The following is a 20044-nucleotide window of genomic DNA, read 5'->3' on the forward strand; positions in this document are numbered from 1 at the left end:
AGAAACACATTTAGAGGACTCATCCCTACATGGGGAGGGAGCACTTATTTAAAAAGGGGATCATTTATGAGGTGGGCAGTTAACAAAAAGGTCAACTTGATCCCTCAAAGAGCTAGCTTTTGAATATGGGAGATGTCTAAAACATAAAATGTCTCTCAGAAGCCCTCTGTCAGTGTAATGAGCAGGTAGGAAACACCAGAGAACTTTCCTGACTGGAGTGTTCCAGGAAAGCATTATGGAAGGGATAAAATTTTTATAGACAATGTAGGATAAGAAGCAACCCAGACAGGCAAAGAAAGCATAATGAACAAAGGCATGGGGTGAGGATGGCAACTATTTCAGATTGATTGGACCACAGGATTCAAAACGTAGTGTGCGATCAAGTTGAAGCCAGATTGTAGACTGTTGAAACTCAGACAAAAGGATTCCTTCTAGAAAATATAAAGTTGTTGAGCAAGGGAAATATATAATCAGATGAGTATTTTAGGAAGGTCAATCTCTTCCAAAGTGACTTAGTAACTAAAGAGGAGAAGATATGAAAGTAGATGAGTAGATCAAATAAGAGGCAAGACAATCTAGGTTGGTGGCAGTAAGAATAAAAAAATAAAGACAGGGCATTCTTGAGGACCATGGGGATTTCAGGCAGCATGCCAGGGGCAAGGAGAGAGATATTTGGATTAGGAAGCATATTCCAGGCTCTGGCCACATACATGTATGGGAAGCCAGTTCCAATAAGTTCCTTTTTAAGGCACCCTATTGTATTTATTTCATTTGACTCATTCCATCATTCTCTCACTCAACAAACATTTACTGAGCACCTGATTTGATCAGGCATTATGTGAGGAGGTGGTTCTGATACGACGAATGAGACTGGTCTCTTCCAGTGAGGATGCGGACATGAAAACAATGAATGAGAAGACAGTGTGAAAAGTGCCACATGACCTCATAGGGCTGCTGGGCAGATCAGATGAGATCACGTCTGTACGATGCTTAGTCAGGCAGTGCCTGGTACCTAGTAAGCGCTCAAGAAATAGTAACTATTATTCCATATAAAATCCCCAGAGAGCAAAAAAGAAGGAGGGATGAACTGCCTCAGGATATTGAAGACAGCTTCAGAGAGGAAGTGAGATCATTGACCAGGCAGAGGCAAAGATGGGCATTCTAGATGGAAGGACCCACATGAGCAAAAGCATGGTGTGTTCTGAGAAGACGGAGAAGGGTGGCCACTATAGGGTACGGGATGTGTATTTAGTAGTGGCAGGTAGGCTGGGCCTGCTTTTAGGTGGCCACGCCCAGCAAAGTCTAGATTTTGTATTTTAGGCAATCAGAAGCAATGATTGGATTTCAAGCAGACAGAGGGTAAGCAGATTTCTTATTAGAAAGATCACTACGGGGACAGTGAGGGGGATGGACTAAGGGTGGGAAGTGAGAACAGGTCAGAGCTAAGAAATTAGTAGACTGCTTAAATTGTTCAGGCAAGGGGCGCCTGGGTGGCTCAGTCGTTAAGCGTCTGCTTTCGGCTCAGGGCATGATCCCGGGGTCCTGGGATCGAGCCCAGCATTGGGCTCCCTGCTCAGCAGGCAGTCTGCTTCTTCCCCTCCCACACCCCCCCCCCTTGTGTTTCCTCTCTCGCTGTGTCTCTTTCTGTCAAATAAATAAATAAAATCTTAAAAAAAAAAATTGTTCAGACAAGTCATTTGAGGTAAGAGGGTGAATTGAGATGGTTGCAGTAGAAATGGAGCAGCAGGGGGAAAAATGGCAATTTTTGTTTTTATTTTTACAATTTTGTTTTGATAAAGCATTTTATGAAACATTTTCAACAATCCATACACTTCTAAAAGCTTGTGAGGTTATGTTTGAAAATGTATCTAATTCAAAATGTATTACATTTTTACCAGCTCACTCTTATAATGTTAATCTCTTTTAAAAACATAGGAAAGACCATGCTTTAGGGAAACAAAACGAAACAAACTTTCACAATTATAACATCCATTATAATATCATAGGCTGGATTACTTGCAAAGATACTGTGCAAAAATAACTTCATACAAACATTTTAATGTTGTGCTCCAATTTTATGTATTCTTGCTTATATATTTCAAGATTGTGAAACAGATACTCACAGGCAAAATTTAAGTATTCTGATGTGCTGATGAGAACATCCTTTTTTTATTGCATTACATGGGAACCAATCAGGTGGCCTAGACCCAGGTCATGCCCGGAGGCCCGCAGCTTTCTGGGTTGATAAGTTGCTTATGGCTTATCTTCCTGACACCTGGAAAAGGTTACAGAACTCTCAGATATCTTATTACTGCAATTCTGTGTACAGTCAAAGCCTAGTCATTGAAAATCAAATTAACTAGGGGTGCCTGGGTGGCTCAGTCTTTAAGCGTCTGTCTTCGGCTCAGGTCATGATCCCAGGGTCCTGGGATCGAGCCCCGCATCAGGCTCTCTGCTCCTTGCTCCCTGCTCTGCGGGAAGCCTGCTTCTCCCTCTCCCACTCCCCCTGCTTGTGTTTGTTCCCTCTCTCGCTGTATCTCTCTCTGTCAAATAAATAAATAAATAAATAATCTTTAAAAAGAAAAGAAAGAAAATCTAATTAACTAAAAATTTCAAATAATGAGTTGTTTTTTTCTACTCTTTATATGTGGTAACTCATCTTTATAATAAAAACCACCAAGAATTGTAAAATCCTGTATTTAATTTTAAAATAAAACAGTAATTATATTCCATTCCATTCGCTATTATTTTACTTTTAAAACTAAACTTATAATTTTGAGATAATTGTAGATTCACATGCACTTGTGAGAAATAATTTAGAGAAATCCCTTGTACACTTCCCAGTTCCAGCCAGTGTTAACATCTTTCAAAACTATCATATGACAACCAGGATATTGACATTGATAGAGTATAGGTCTCTTCCTGGATTCTCTTCTTTTCCATTGATCTATCCATCTTTTCCTCCACCAATACCCTATTGCCTTGATTACTGTCACTATATAAATGGCCCTAATATCAGGAAGAGTGATGCCTCATACTTGATTCTTCTTTTTTAAAGATTGTTTTAGGTATTCTAGGGCCTCGTTTTTGTGTATTTCATTATAACATATTTCTTTTATAAATTGGAAATCCAGGTATACTACATAGAGCAACTCTATTACCAGTATATTAAGTTAGTTATTAATACGTCATTCATCAAAATTCTGAATGAGCTAGAATTTACTTTTAGTCCTGGCTTGAAGGTGAAGTTACCACAAAATAGATTACGAAAGCAAAGTTGTGGAGTCTTCTCTATAGGCATTTAAAAACTGTCTATTTGGGGCACCTGGGTGGCTTAGTTGGTTGAGCATCAGACTCTTGGTTTCAGCTCAGGTCATGATTTCAGGGTTGTGAGATCAAGCCCTGCGCTCAGTGAGGAGTCTGCTTGACTGCCCCTCCCCCTGCTCACACGCGCGCTCTCTCCCTTTTTCTCTCTTTCTCTCAAAATAAATAAATCTTTAAAAACAAAACAAAACAAAACATCTGCTATTCCAGGGTGCCTAGCTGGCTCTGTCAGTAGAGTATGTGACTCTTTCTTCTTTTTTTTTCTTTGGAGCTGGGGGAGGGACAGAGAGAATCTTAAGCAGGCTCCACACCCAGTGCATGTCTGACCAGGGCCTCAATTTCACAATCATGAGATCATGACCTGAGCCGAAATCAAGAGCCAAGAGTCAAATGCTTAACAGAGTGAGCCACCCAGACACCCCTGAGCATGCAACTCTTGATCTCAGGGTTGTAAGTTCAAGCCCTACATTGGGTGTAGAGATTACTTTTTTAAAAAAAATAAATAAATAAAATCTAAAAAAGAAAAGTATTTAAAAAAATAAAACCCATCTATTCCTATCTATATGGATATGTCATGAATATTTCAGTTGTCATAATTCTAATAGATACATTCTTGAAAATAATTTTAAATGCTAGAAGTTCAGATGTGTTAAGCGAATGGGGTGTTCTGTAAAATGTTCTGTTTCATCGACCTTTAGTTATATTTACCTACCTATAACCTTTATAAAGCAATAAATAACTGCAAGCACAGGACATGAACAAATCCCAAAACCAGCTTGTTGAAATGCAACTTCGTCTCTAAAGATTCTTCCATGCCATTTACCTTTGGAGAAGAAAGGAGAAAAAGACAAACAAAAGCTTCAGCAAATTGAAGCTCAGAAATTAAATGTACTTAAGTGTGGCAGATATATTTTTAGTTATGAAAACGGATATTCTCACCAACAATTTGCTCCCATAATTGCCTGTTAACAAATGGATCAGGGTACATGAGATAAATCTGCAAACTATTGAATACGCTCTCCAGTTTTTAAATTTCAAAAGCAATCATATTGTAAAATTTTGTACAACTTTCTCTAATCCATGATACTCCTAATTTCTTTTTGAGGTAGAAGGAGTTTTTATTTTCATCCAGACAATTAATTAAGATATTTGTGCTGTCTTTAAACAATAAAACTGGCTTTTAAAAAAGATAATCTTTTATTACTGGAAAATGAAACTTAACCCTATCAGAAATCACTGCAGCATGTAATCAAAAGAAACAATTATAAAATAAAAATATCATGATCATATGTAATGCTTTTCTATTTAGCTAACGAAGTCTTTAAACAAGAAGAGAAGAGCTTATTAAAAATTTGTATATTCAATAGATTTATTGAGATATAATTGATATAAAAAACTATACATATTTAATAAAACATGTCCAAGTTTTGACACCTGCATACCCCTTTGAAACTACACCACGATTAAGGTAATAAGCATATTTATTATGCCCAAAAGTTTTCTTGTGTCTTTTTCTAATCCCTCCTACCTCCCCTCCCCTAGTCTAGGTAACCACTGGTCTACTTTTTGTCACTATATATTAGTTTTCATTTTCTACAATTTTATATAAATGGAATCATACAGCATGTATTTGGTTTTTTCTTGGCTGCTTTTACTCAGCATAATTATTCTGATATTTATGCATGCTGCATGTTGGATGTTGCATGGATATACCATAATTTGCTCATCCAATCACCCATTTGGGTTGTTTTCCAGTTTGGGGCTATTGTAGATAAAACTGCTATGAATATTTGTATTCAAATCTTTTTATGGATGTCTATTTTCATTTCTCTTGGGTAAATACCTAGGAGTGGAATGGCTAAATCATGCATTCGGTGTGTATTTAATTTTTTAAGATGCTGTCCAGCTTTTTTCTGAAGGGCTGAAACACGTCTATTTCTACCTGCAGTGAATGAGAATTCTGGTTGTTCCACATCCTTGCTAATACTTGATATGGTCAGTTATTTTAATTTCAGCCATTCTGTTACATGTATAGTAGTATCTCATTGCGGTTTTAATTTATATTTACCTAATGACAAATGACACTGAGCATCCTTTCACATACTCATTTGTTATCATATATCTTTTTGGTGAGGTGTCTGTTCAAACCACTTGCTCCCTTTAAAAAAAAAAAATGAGTTGTTTTCTTATTATTGAGTTTTGAAAGTCCATTATATATTCTGGAAACAAGTTCTATATCAGATCTATGATTTGCAAATATTTTCTCCAATCTGTGGATTGTCTTTTCATTCTTTTGTAGGATCTTTTGAAGAACTAAGCTTTCAAATTTTGATGAAGTCCAATTTATTGTTTTTTTTTTTTTCTCTTATGGATTGTCTTTGGTGCTGTAATTAAGAAATATTTGTCTAAACCCAAGGTCTCAAAGATTTTCTCTCATGTTGCTTTTCAGATTCTATAGTTTTAGATTTTTACATTAAATCTATGGTCCATTTTGAGTTGATTTTGGTATGTGGTAAGAGGTATGGATTGAAGTTCTCTCTCTCTCTTTTTTTTAATATGGACATACAAATATTCCAGCACCATTTGTTGAAAAGATTACTTTTTCTCCAGTGAATTGCCTTTGTACTTTTGTCAAAAATCAGTTGTCTAGACATGTGTGGGTCTATATCAGGGCTCTCTATTCTGTTCCATTGTCTATCTTTATGCCAATACATCAGTCTTAATTACTGTAGTTTTATAATAAGTATTGAAATCAGACAGTATTTGTCCTCTAATTTTGTTCTTTTTCTTCAGTTGGGTACCCAGACAACCCAGGTGTCATGACAGAGAATAGCTGTTTTGTAGGGATTTTTTGTTTTTTAAAAAGTTTCTCAGTTATTCTAGCCTGTTCTGAGAAGCTGGAGTAAAAAAATCCAGTTCGAGATGGTTCTGTGAAGGATATGCTCACAGTAATATGGTAATGCTTTATCATTTCACTTGTATCTTGGACTTTACTGAACATAGACCATGTTTCAATTATTGTGGCTGAAATTCACATCAATCCAGTTTTGACAAAGGCTAATTATTGTAGTATAGATAAGTGAAAAGTAAGTGCTGAGTATAACTTCCAAAAGACATCTTTGTCTTTTGAGTTCTTGATCCATTTAGAAGGAAGCTGGAGTGAGTTTTCATGCAAAATTCTATTAAAAAAATTCAGCAGGACTGGGGTACTTGGATGGCTCAGTCAGTTGAGTGAGTTGAGTGTCCAACTCTTGGTTTTGGCTCAGGTCATGATCTCAGGGTGGTGGGAACAAGCCCCACATCGGGCTCCACGCTTAGTGGGGAGTCTGCTTGAGACTCCCTTTCTCCCTCTCCCCCTGCTCAGACACTCTCACTCTCTGAAATAAATAAATCTTTAAAAAAATAAAAAATTAAAAAAACTAAAATTCAGCAGGACTAAGAACTATTGTCTAACATGGAATGATATGTTTATTGATGAGAAACATAGCTAACCTTTATTATCCCATTTCCTGCAATAATCCTCAGCAGTTATACCATGCTTTCAGTCTGACCATTTGCTTGAGACAAAGCAGTTGTTTCTATGATTTTTTGAGTGTTTACTCACAACTCTGGAGGGGTTCTTTTTTTGTGTGTGTTTTCTTCTTTCTTTTTTTCCCCAAAACTGAGATTGTCAAAATACCATACCTCAATTGGGTTGGAAAGTTACGGATAGGAAATTTGCTTGGAACTAGATAGCATTACAACTGAGGGCTTGGCTTTGGATTCAGGCAAACTGGGTTTAAATATTGATTCTGCTTTGTAATAATTACCTGGCCTTGATTATGTTATCAAATATCTCTAAACCCCAGTTTATCATCTGGAAATTGGGGATTATATAGTGTTCGCCTCTTAGGATTATTACAAATATTAAGTTAGATAATGTTTATAAAACACTTAGGCCATATGCACCTTATGCTGGTGTTGCTATGCACTAGGTCAGTGGTTTCCAAACCTGTTTGTATGTTAGGGTCACCTAGAGACCTTTACAAAATTTCAAAACTCAGGCCACACCTCTGACCCATTAAATCAGTCTCTTGGGATGGAACATAGGAACCAGTAGGTCTTTTGTAGCTCCCCAGGAGAATCCAATGTGTATACAACTTGGGAACCACTGCACTAGGTGATTTATATAAACTATCATATTAATTTTACAACTCTCTGAGTTGTGCTTTCATTCCTTTTTTTATAGATAAGAAAACTGAGGTTCACAATGACTGTGTTGATGAAGGTTATCTAACAATTCGAGCTTGAAGGATTCAGACCCAGATATGTCTGACTTCAAAATCCCTACTTTTAACTATTTCACTATATTTATGCAAGCAAGGTTCTTAGAGAATCCTAAATTTAAATAAGGAAAAAAATGCACACACACACAGCATTAGTTGATTGCAAATATCTGGCCCAGACTTAGGAATAAAGCAATAGGGGAATTGTGAACATTTCATTGCCATTTGTGAAGGAGTCTACCATAAGCCATTAATATAATCTTACAAACTCAGTAAGGACTCCTGATCAAGGTTTCACCATCATGTATCATGGAATTAACTTGGTAGATTATACACTGGAGCTTCATATGTGCTTTACTTTTTTCCAGTATTTGCAGTAGTCAAACAAAGTCCAAGCCAGTAGTTAGAGCATTTACCCAATGTTTTCCTGAGAAAAATTCCCAGATGTACTGAATTTACAATGGCCAAGATAACCTGATGACTAGTTTCTGGAACAACACTCTGCTCGCTATAAAATGCATTCTTACAGGCATGTATTTTTTTCTCTACACACCTAATTTAGGATATAGATGAACCAACATCACAGTTCTAGTGGGAACACCAGTATCTAAGTGGCAGATGGCTCTGGCCATCACCATTAGCTATTGCTCTTCCAGGCTTATAAACAAATTACAAGAACTGAGCAAAAATGACACTTCTGCATACATGATGACATAATTATGGGTGTAGACTTCATCTTAGAGAAGAATCCCAAAAGAGTTTATGTCAGTACAAACTGTAAAGATACTACCATAGGGGTATTTTTAGGATTTCTTTACTCCCACAATAATTGCAAAGAACTCAGTGACATTTGACAGTAATTTTATTATTGTGAGAACTTTCTGCTCAACTATAGGGAAGTATTCTTCAGTCCTACCTGGCACTTTGAGACTAAGGACTCTCCAGAATTCATCAACTGAAACAACAGTGGTTTGTATTCAGTATAATATAGTGATCCAAACTAAGAAGTTAATAGTACTTTGACATTTTGAAGTGTTTTCCCATCAGAAAGCTCCAACACTGCCAGATGTTATTTTCTGGTAGGCAATAAAGTACTTCAATTGATTTGAAGTAATTCACTTGGTTTTTTAAAATTTGAGATTTTCTGGTCCTTCAGAGGGAAACTGGCTTTATTTTCATGTTATAATTATAAAAAGATTGTCAGCCATACAGACAGGTGTAATGAAGAAAGAAACCATCTGAAACTTCATTATGCAGTGATAACCTCTAGGTATGTAGGTTTCTCTCCCTCCCTCTTTTCCTATTGTCTATTAATCTCTCTGTTTAAAATCAATATAATAAATACACATGTATGGAAAAAATTAAATATTAGAGAATGGACATAAAATGAAAAGCAGAATCCCCTACTCCATCCCTAAATCAGTTTTCCCCAGGTTAAATGTTTATGTTTTACTGGTAGTTTTTGACTTATCAGCTTTGGATATTATCTATTATTTCCCAACTATAAACAGTGAGTATTTAGTCTACTCATATTACTTGCTACTTGTTTTAATAATCCTATTATTAATCTTAGGATTTAGTAATCCTATTGTTACTTTGATTTGTACTGGTTACTGACTGACTTTAAATATTATACTGAAATTGCTATTGCCTGTTTCATCCAACTATGAAGTCTTTCTCTTTACTTTTCATGTTAATAAGATGCTACTAACATCACTATCCAAACTTCCATTTCTGCTGCCCAGTTTTTAAACTTCAACTTCTGTACTTTTACAGTGTCAAGATTTATGATATTTCTATTTCTCCAGAACAAAATATGAATAAAATCAAAAGACCTGTGTTAAAATCATATTTCCATGGCATGCAAGCTGTGTAGTATAGCTTCACTAAGCCTTGACAGTGAGTATGTGATTTACCTTTACCATTTTCTTAAGGGTATCTTTTGATGAACAGAGGTTTCTAATCTTGATAAAGTCCAATGTATCTTTTTTTCTGTGATGGTTACTACTTTTTATATACCAAGAAATCCTTGCTACTACATTATTGCAAAGATATTTTTTATGCTTCCTTCTAAGGATTTTATAGTTTGGTTTTTATTTTTAGGTTTACTATCCACCTCAGGTTATTTTTTTATATGTTGTGATGTACCAGTCAGGATATACAGATACCAGTTGTTCTAGCATCATTTGTTGACAATATTTTCTTTTTCCCCATTGAATTTCTGTTAATTGGCTGAATATACATGGCGGCGGGGGGTGGGGGAGGTTTATTTCTAGATTCTCTATTCTGTTCAATCCATCTATTTGTCTTTTCTTATGCCAATTACACACTGCCTTAATAACTATAGCTTTATAATAAGTCTTAGAATTAGGTGGTCTAAGTCCTCCAACTTTTCTTTTTCAGGATTATTTTAGCTATTTTGGTCCTTTGTATTTCCATATAAGTTAATGTTACACTAACAATTTCCATAAAAAATAGCATTCTGAGTTGGAATTATACTGATTCTATAGATCATTTTTAGGTGGAATGACATTTTTACACTATCATCCTGCAACAATGTACATGGTGTATTTCTTTACTTTTTAGGCCTTTCTTCCCGCAGACTTGTAGTTTTCAAGGTAAAGATCTAAAAATAAAATTATTCTTAGGTATTTAATGTTTTTTGACATTATTATAAATGATATTTATTTTTATATGTTATTTCCAATTGTTTGTTGAAATAGTATAGAAATACTGACTTTTTACATCCTAGAAACTTGCTGAATTCACTTATTGGAATTAATAGATTTTTGGAGAATCATGTAGAATCATGTTGTCTGTGAATAAGGGCAGTTTCTTTTCTGCTTTTCTAATCTTTATTCCCCATGACCCATTTATTTATATGTTATATCCATCTTTTCCTGTAGACATTTAAACATATTTATCACAGTTATTTTAAAGTCTTTCTCTGCCAACTCTAACACCTAGGTCCTTTGTTGGTCTCTTTCTATCGACTGTAAGTCACATTTTCCCATTTCTATTAATTTTTTATTGTTATGCTGTGGGTAATACATTGCAGAGTCTCTGGCTCTTCCTCTGAAAAGTACTAAGTTTTGTTCTAGCAGGCAGTTAAATTACAGACAGATCACCTTTAACTTGGGGAAGTTGGTTTTCACTTTTTTAGGACAAGTTTATGTTTTAGTTTTGGTGGTGTACTTCATGGAAAGCCCAAGGTGTTTACCAAGGTCACCTAACTCGGTTGCATTTCAGCTCCAAAGTGTGTCTTACCTGTGGTGGGCAGCATCTAAAATTTCTGCTTAGCTCTTAGAGCCTTCCCCAGTTGTTACCTTCTGCTAGGTTCCTTGGATTGTCACTGGCATATTTATAAGCAGTCAGCCAACAATTTGAGGGGAGTTTACATGCAGATTTCCAGGCTTCTCACTGAGTAGCTCCTTCCGTTAGGGGATTTCACCTTAGATTTTAGCTGCTCAGACAGACCCAAACTCAGTTCTCTAAATTCTTAGGCCAGTAAGACTGGCTTTCTTCCAGAGTTCCATCTTCCCATGCTGTACAGACTGAAGAGTAAGAAAGGCTATTTTTATAGATATGCTATTTAGGGTTAAGTAGATGTATAGGAAATCTGATTGGGACATACTGCCAATCTACAGCCTTACCAAAATTTCCCCATTTTCCTTAATGAATCTCTTCTGTCCCAACTCTGATTGAATAATTTGTAAAAGTCTTTTTCCTCCTGCTATTGTCATCAAAGAATAAATTATGTTTAAAAAATTTTTTCATTTAGGGGCACCTGGGTGGCTCAGTCATTAAGCGTCTGCCTTCGGCTCAGGTCATGATCCCAGGGTCCTGGGATCGAGCCCCGCATTGGGCTCCCTGCTCCGCGGGAAGCCTGCTTCTCCCTCTTCCACTCCCTCTGCTTGTATTCCCTCTCTCGCTGTGTCTCTCTCTGTCAAAAAATAAATAAAATCTTAAAAAAAAAAGTGTTTAAAAAAAAATTTTCCTTTAAATTCATAATGACCAAAAATTAGATTTCTTTTACAACTGATGACACAGAAATAGAATGGGACTGAGGATCAGGAGACCAAGGGTTTCTTTTTTTTTTTACTGCTTTTCCACCAATCAGCTGTGTCATATTAGCATTAGAGAACCACTAAACCATTCTGTTCTTCAGTTTTCTGTTTGGACAAAAATGGAGAATGGACTAAGTAATGTCCAAGGACAATTCTAATTAGATCCTATATACATACATTCATACATACACATATATAGGCAAGTTATGTAAGATTCTGAGTTGGTTTTTTTTTTTTTTTAAGATTTTATTTATTTATTTGACAGAGAGAGAGACAGCGAAAAAGGGAACACAAGCAGGGGGAGTGGGAGAGGGAGAAGCAGGCTTCCCGCTGAGCAGAGAGCCTGATGTAGGGTTCAATCCCAGGGCCCTGAGATCATGACCTGAGCCGAAGGCAGCCGCTTTAACCAACTGAGCCACCCAGGTGCCCCCAAAAAACCTCTAATTAAAAAAAAAAAATTTTGTTTATAAAGATTTTTTATATTTTATTAATTGGTACATCATGTCACCAAATATAAGCTGTGACAAGAAAATTGCCAGAATATAAGAACATTTATTGTAATTTTCCTCCTGAATTTTTTTGGCTAAAGCTGGCAAAACAATCTTCCCTTTTATTTTTTTTTCTACTTTTTAAAAAAATATTTATTTATTATTTGAAAGAGAGAGACATCACGTGTGCGAGTACAGGGGGGAGGGGCAGAAGGAGAGGGAGAGAGAATCCCAAGCAGACTTCCGGCTGAGCCGACATGGGGCTGGATCTTATGACCTTGAGATCACAACCTGAACCAAAACCAAGAGTCGGCACTTAATGGACTGCACCATCCAGGTACCCCAACAATCTTCCCTTTTAAGTGATAAAGGTATCAGATAACTTCTTAAAATGATTATATACATGATATTCTTAATTTACAATTAAAAACTAAAAAATATTCATTTTTAATGGAAACTATTTAATCATTAAAATTTTGATAAATGTGCCATAAAAGCCAAGTGTTGTTTTCAACAGGAAGCTCTGTTATTAAACATCTATAAACCTCTTTTTGCAAATTGCTGGATTTTAATGGAAAATCATTAAAACATTAGAAATTTGTAAACCTAAAGAGTTTTGCTTCTTACTACTGTCCTTTCTAGACGTGGTCCAACAAAATAACAGGACTCACATGTTTTCTTTGATATTTCACTAAATTCAGTACAATTCAATCTAAATATCAGAGAAATATGTGAGATTGTAAACTTAAAAATTAATATTGAACAGTGTTTCTAGGAACTCTGCAGTTTATTAAGTATTAATATTAAATATTACCTCCTTTGTGTCTAGAGTTAATCTATTTCATCAGAAATTATTGATAGAAATAATATACTTTTAGTTACATAGTCTATGTTCCTAGGGCCAATGCCCTCCCTTCCCAAACACAGATGCAGACAACTTCAATGAGCCTATATTTCTATCATTCTTTACACTATTCACATTATTTGTTCAAATGGTCACCTCCTTCTAAAAGCTAACTGCATTCCTCTTAACTCTTCATCAAAATTATTACTATAAGGAATCTTAAGCCAGCTTGCTAGCTGTTCTTTTTCCATTTTCCATCTCTGTGTATTTTAAATTTTTATCCAAGATATGTATGCACATAGTTAAATTGTTCTGTAAAACACTTTCCCTCTCTCTTACTGCTCCCCTATTTCCTGATATCCAGAAACAAATTTTTTTTTGTTATTTTTAACTTATCTGCAAATTTCTAAGCAACATGGTTTTATTGTTACATCTTGATCTATCAATTTTAGATATTATCTCATGTCATCTCCCTCCAGATAAAGATTTAGCATTCATTTTTGCTTGAAACCATTCATCCTACTGCCTGTGTCTATGCCCCCCTCCACCTATATATTTTTCCCCTGTACTCTTCTCCTCCCAATATAGTTATATCATGTTTAGTTAAATCAATATTCAATGTTTGAATTCCTTATTTAAAATTTAATTTAATTTTATTTACATTCAATTAATTAACATATAGTGTATTATTAGTTTCAGAGGTAGAGTTCAGTGATTCATCAGTTGTATATAACACCCAGTGCTCTTTACATTAGGTGCCCTCCTTAATGCCTCCTTAGTGCCCAGTCACCCATCCCCCCACCCCAACCCCTCCAGCAACCCTCAGTTTGTTTCCTATGCTTAAGTCTCTTTTGGTTTGTCTCCCTCTCTGATTTCGTCTTGTTTTTTTTTTTTCCCTCCCTTCCTCTATGATCCTTTGTTTTGTTCCTTAAATTCCCACATATGAGTGAAATCATATGGTCATTTGTCTTTCTCTGATTGACTTACTTCGCTTAGTATAATATCCTCTAGTTCCATCCACATCATTGCAAATGGCAAGATTTCATTTTTTTGATGGCTCAGTAATATTCTATTGTTTGAATTCTTATAAATAGTTAAATGATATTTTCTGCTGAGCCACATATGATACTGGGATTAATTTTACTTTCCTTTTATTAGTTCATTGCCTTGTGTTTTTTCCCCCTTTGATTAGTATTTTTACATATATAATCCTTTGGTTAGTAGTTTTATATATATAATTAAATACATAATTTAATTTCAACCACTTTTAGTTGTTTACACCCCTCCAAATACATCCAGACATATTAGGTGTTCTACTAATTTCATTTTTCTTGAAGAAATCTCCCCTGGAGTTGTTTGACTTTTCCCAATTTCCTACATTTTTCCCGTATCTTATACCTTTTCTTTCCTGGTTTATGCTCTTGTTTAGTGTAACACATCATCTAATGGTTTACTGAGAGAGTCACAGCAGCTCGATTTTCATGACTTTAGATGTCTGAAATGTCTTTATTTTCCCTCACGGTTCATTGGTAGTCAGAGTATAGAATTCTAGGTTAAAAATCTCAGTATTTTAAAAGTCATTGTTTCAATGTCTTATAGATTCCAGGGCTGCTGTTGAGAAGTCCAAAGCCATTCTAATACCTGACTCTTCTTTGTACCTTCTCTTTGGAAGTGGGTGGAGTTTTCTCTTTGCTTCCAGTGTGTTCAGAAAATGTATGATAATTGACATCAGTATGGATCTTTTTTTTTTTTCCAGTATGCCAAGGCAGATACGTTCATCAGGCCCCTCCATCTGCAAACTCATGTCCTTCAGTTCTGGGGACATGTTGTGGATTATTCTTTGTTGATCTCCTCTACTCCATTGTGTACTTTCTTTCTCTGGAAATCCTTTTGTTTGGGTATTGGATTTCCTGGATTAGTTCTTTATTTGCCTATCTTTCCTATTTTCTGTTTGTCTTCTTACTCTATTCTTTGAAAGGTTTCTGCAGGGTTATTCCCCAGGCTTTCTATTGAGTTTTTGATTTCTGCATTTTTTTAAATTCGAAAAGCTCTTTTAAAAAATTATGCATAATGCCCCCTCCATTTTCAATAGCATACTGACCTTGCCTCATAGTTATAATATTTATTTCTTATACATCTTAGAATGATTTCTTTAAGTAAACTTTTCTTCTCCCTAATAGTCTCCATTCCCTTGTTTATTTGTCTGGTAATCCTTAGTTGCTCTTTTTTTCAAAGAGAAGGCCATTGAAAACCTGACTGCAAGTTTGAGTGTGTGGACAGTGCTTGTCAATTGTGGGCTTCACTTTTGGTGGTCTGTGCTTTTGTTGAATTTTTCTTTCTTTCTTTCTCTTTCTTTCTTTATTTTTTTCTTTTTTAAGATTTTATTTATTTATTAGACAGAGACACAGCGAGAGAGGGAACACAAGCAGGGGGAGTGGGAGAGGGAGAAGCAGGCTCCCCGCGGAGCAGGGAGCCCGGTGTGGGGCTCAATCCCAGGACCCTGGGATCATGACCTGAGCCGAAGGCAGACGCTTAACGACTGAGCCACCCAGGCGCCCCTCTTTCTTTTTTTTTTTCATTGAATTTCTGATGTTCAGTTTAGTCTCCCTTTTTGGCTGGTCACTTTGCCCAAAGAAAACTTCCAATCTCTTGCCTGCAGGTTAGATAACTGGCTGTTAAGAGTCCTGGGAGCTGAATGAGGGAAGGAGGCAGGATAGCTCAGCATTCAGAATGTAAATATTGATTTAATCTCCACATATTTAGTGTGATATTAGGGATACCAATGACTCTGATATCTCCTACTCCAGAGACGCTCTATTTTACCCTTTTCAGAGAAATCTTTTCAGTCCTTTCCTGGAGATGAACACTACAGTTGCCCTGCAGTTTATAGTAGAAAGGGGGGTGGGGGGTCTGTTTCCTAAACAGACTTTCAAGTAATTTTCTGTATTTAGACTCATTTTCACCGCCCTTTTTCACTTGTTATGGCCAGAAACTTATAATGTCTAACTATGGCCCTAGCTGTGGCATTTTGGCTATCAAAACAGAGTATTTGGATAAAAATATTTGTAACTTCACTTTACTGAGTGTTTGCTTTGTACCAAGTACATTGTAGACATTATCTATAATTTTCAAAACCAACCTGAAACTACAAGTAATTATCATCCTCATTGCATGGAGTTGAATAAGTAGAATTACATAGTAAGCAAGTAATTGTGTTTGGGATTAAAAAACCAAGTCTGGATCGCTGGCCCCAAAGTTGATGCTTTTTGCTGCATGCTGCACTGCTTTGTTAGTTTTAGAAGAGGAGTCAATTTAGTAAGTCAGAAATACCAAGACCTACTGGCACAACTGAAATGTGTTGCATAATGCCTTTGCTCTTCACCTCACTTCATATTCATCGGGTGTTTTAGAACTTGTAATTCTCACAGTGGCCTTTTATTTTGGGTGTATCTGGAGTAGGCATTGGGAGTGGAGAGTGAGACCCCAAGTATTATGGGAATGATGACTTCGAAAAGATCAGTGATGCTGCTACTAGCAGGAAATGGAAGTGAACTGTTGAAAGCGGGAAAGCTTGTGATTATATTTATATTCTTCATATTTGGGTAATGGTAAAAGTCTCAAATGATGAAATCAAATGTAGCTTTTTGCTGCTATTATGAGTCTTTTTGGTTGAGTTTTTTTTTCCTAAGATTTTTATTTATATATTTGAGAGAGAGAGGGAGAGAGCAAGAGAGCACAGGAGGGAGAGGGAAAAGCAGGCTCCTCATTGAACAGGGGGCCCAACATGGGGCTGGATGTCAGGACCCCAGGATCATGACCTGAGCTAAAGGCAGACGCTTAACTTACTGAGCCACTCAGATGACCCTGACTGAGTTTGTTTCTTAAGGCTGAGCAATTAAGTGAGGCTTTCCTCACTTAATCAGGAATCAAGATTAGAAGATCTGAGAGGTCATTTTCAGCTTCATGACTCAAAAATGTTTATTAGTGAGATCTGTTTCCTCACTCATGAACCTAGTCTTCTTCTTCTGCTATAATCAAGTATTTATTCCTATCATTTGTGCCCTGCACTTCCACTCTGCCTCCTGAACCAAAGCACACCTATAAATTCTGAACTAATATTTACCAACCACCTACTATCTGCCAGCCACTGTTAGATGTCAATGGCACAAAAATAACAAGACAGACCAAGGCCTGCCCCATAGAACTTAGAGTTTAATGGAGAATTCTCATCTTTAATGAGCAATTGAAATAAACTAATAAACAATAAGGGGACAGATCTTATCACCCTTTCCAAATTTTTCCATATTATATGTATTAAAGAATATGTTTTATTAAAGAATAAATATTTGTACTCCCTTTCATTTTATATTCAACATTAACCTAAATTACCTCCTCAATCTCCCAGATTTTACTGTCCTTCAAGGAGGCTAGCATTGCTCCTTTTCCAAAAGCATACATTTGGTTCTCTCCTTCTCTAACTACAGCCTCCTCCTGGTCATCTGCCTCCTTCCCCCAACTCTGCTGATCCTTAGGAGTTCTTCTTTTCCATCGTCACCCATTTAGCTCTCTTTTGACATCACTTGTCTTCTGTACTCATCTCAGAAAAAACGCCGTTCCTCTTCTTCCAGATTAATGCTGCTACTTTTGCTCTAGGACTATTCCTTACTCCTCAGATATAGTATTCTCACTCTTCAGCATCATTCCTAGACAGGTTCCATTGGCATATTCTCATCTGTCTTTGCATGTGCACAGATTTTTGACATTATTGAAAATTTTCCAGTTGACACAGACAGCCCATGGAGCTAGTCTTCTTTCCCTCAGATTTTCACTTTCAGATAGCCAGTTAATATCTATTACCTATGGTTTTGACTTCCCTCACAACATACTTTTTCTTTAGCCTCTGTCAGATATTTTTCTTCAAAACCTTCCACCAAAACTCTTTCAAGGATGACTATTGACTTCTGACTAAATCCAATGACCTTTTCCAGGCCTTTCTTTTTGGCTTTAGCCTTCTTAACATTTCTGCAGTACATGGCCATGTTGTCCTTCTGAAACCCACTTAATCTTCTGTGATCTTCTGTGACACCGAACTTCCATGATCATCCTCCATTGTCAAACAATTCCTTTTCCAGGCTCTTCTCTATTCTAGTTCAGTTCTTAACCCTTTGACCTTCACTCTCAAGTTTGTTTTTTTTTTTTCCATTTTTTGATTGATGCTGTGCACTGGCTTTAGCTATTAAGTCTATTCTTGGTGAGTCTCATCCTGCATTTTCCAAGTGAATCATGATATAAAGTGTCAAGGGTTGACCATAGTTTGGAATGTTTTGCTTAGGCAAAATTATATAGACTTCTGTACAGAAGGATCATTCTGAGTGTTTGATATTCTAATGTGCATTCTGAGTATCCAAGAAGTAGTAAACATTTTCCAAATTTATTTAGTCTCAGGATATTTTAATGGGGCATCTCATGTCAATAGTGTTTGAGAAACACATTTTGGAAAATACTGCTTATTATTGTGAGTTCTAATGTCTCATCTTAATTCAATTTCATGCCAGAAACTAAACATGGGATATTTCTACTTGGATATAATATTAACTTAGTAGGTCTAGAACTCACTATCTCAGTAGGTCTAGAATTCTATTCAGTAGATCACCATTACCTTTCAACCCATTATCTCTTCTCAGTTTTCTTCTCTGCATCAGTGTCGCCCCAATTTTCTTAGTCATCCCAACTCAAAATCTCAGCATCATCTCTGGATTTTCCTTCTTCATCATTCCTTTTACCATTCAGTCATCCCTTAATTATTCATTAGATAGTTCTTGAATTTGTATGCACTGTCATTTCCTTAGTCCAACTTCTCATAACCTCATATCTGGAAATCATCCTAACTGGCCCTGATGTGTCAAGTTTTTCCTCATACTAATCCATACAAAACAACCACTTTTGTCAAAACACTGATTTGATTATGTCACTGCCCTACTAAGAATCTTCAGTCAACTTTTTGTTATCTCTTGAAGAAAGTCTGAACTATTACCCGAGACATTTTAAGGTTAATGTCTCTATTGACCTTCCCCATCTAGTTCCTTGCTACTCCTCTAATGTTACTATTTACTCCAGCTAAATTGACCTCATTGTTCTAAGACTGTAGAGGTATTTCCAGCTCTGAACCACTTACTAACAATCTGCCTTGCATTACTTTAGGCATTATTTTAAAAAATCATAGGTCATAAAATCAGTTTTTTTGGTGTTTAGGTGAAATTCTTCTTTATTTTCATGTATTTGCTTGAAGAGTACATCTATATTACAGTTCTTTATTTTCTCTTCATAAGGAAGTAATGATCTCTATAAGATATTCTTATACTTTTATGTAAGTTACTCACTTCTATGTAACACATTATCTCAAATTTAATTGTCTAAAACAAAAATAGCTTATTTGCTCATGGTTCTGTGGGAATTCAGGCAGGGACTGGCTAGAGTTTCTTCTTTGCAGGGATCATGGTGTTAGTGGGGGTGCTGGGATGGTTAGAGGTCTAAAACACTCTCACTCACATTTCTGAGTTATTTCTGGTTCCTGATTGAGGACTCAGCCGGGGCTGTTTTCAAGGACCTTGGTTTTTCTCCACATAGATATCTCCAAGTGGCTGCTTGGGCTTCCTCACAGCATAGAGGCTGAGTTCCCAGAAGCTGAATTGTAAAATGCACAGATAGAAGTTGTATAAATTTTAAGGCCTAGACTCAGAAGTCAAAGCATTACATCTCCCATTAGGCATGATAAGTACTAAGTCTAGCCCAAATTCAATGGTGGAAGAAATAGACTACACCTTTTAATAGAATAGTAAATAGCAAGGCCACATTGCAAAAGAGCATGTGGTATGGATGATATTGTTGTAGCTTTCTTTGGGAAAACAACCCATTTACACTAATGTTTTTTCTAGTTTTCTAAAAAACATTTTATTATGAAAAATTTCAAACATATATAATAATGGACAAATCAGTATAATGTACTCCATGTATGTATTTTCTTAGACTCTGTATTTTTCTATTGACATCCATTCA

General features: G+C 36.1%; 1 long non-coding RNA gene across 1 annotated transcript; it reads right to left on the reverse strand.

Annotated features, from left to right (window-relative positions):
- Positions 1–1941: 1941 nt before the first annotated feature.
- On the reverse strand, positions 1942–19666 carry LOC116639493. The gene is made up of 3 exons (XR_004300857.1): positions 19538–19666; positions 4037–4147; positions 1942–2275 (listed from the first exon to the last, which is right to left on the reverse strand). It is a non-coding gene; the product is annotated as an uncharacterized LOC116639493 (long non-coding RNA).
- Positions 19667–20044: the final 378 nt, after the last annotated feature.

This window comes from Phoca vitulina, unplaced genomic scaffold (genome assembly GCF_004348235.1).
Source record: "Phoca vitulina isolate PV1807 unplaced genomic scaffold, GSC_HSeal_1.0 scaffold18, whole genome shotgun sequence".
NCBI classification, from domain to species: Eukaryota; Metazoa; Chordata; class Mammalia; order Carnivora; family Phocidae; genus Phoca; species Phoca vitulina.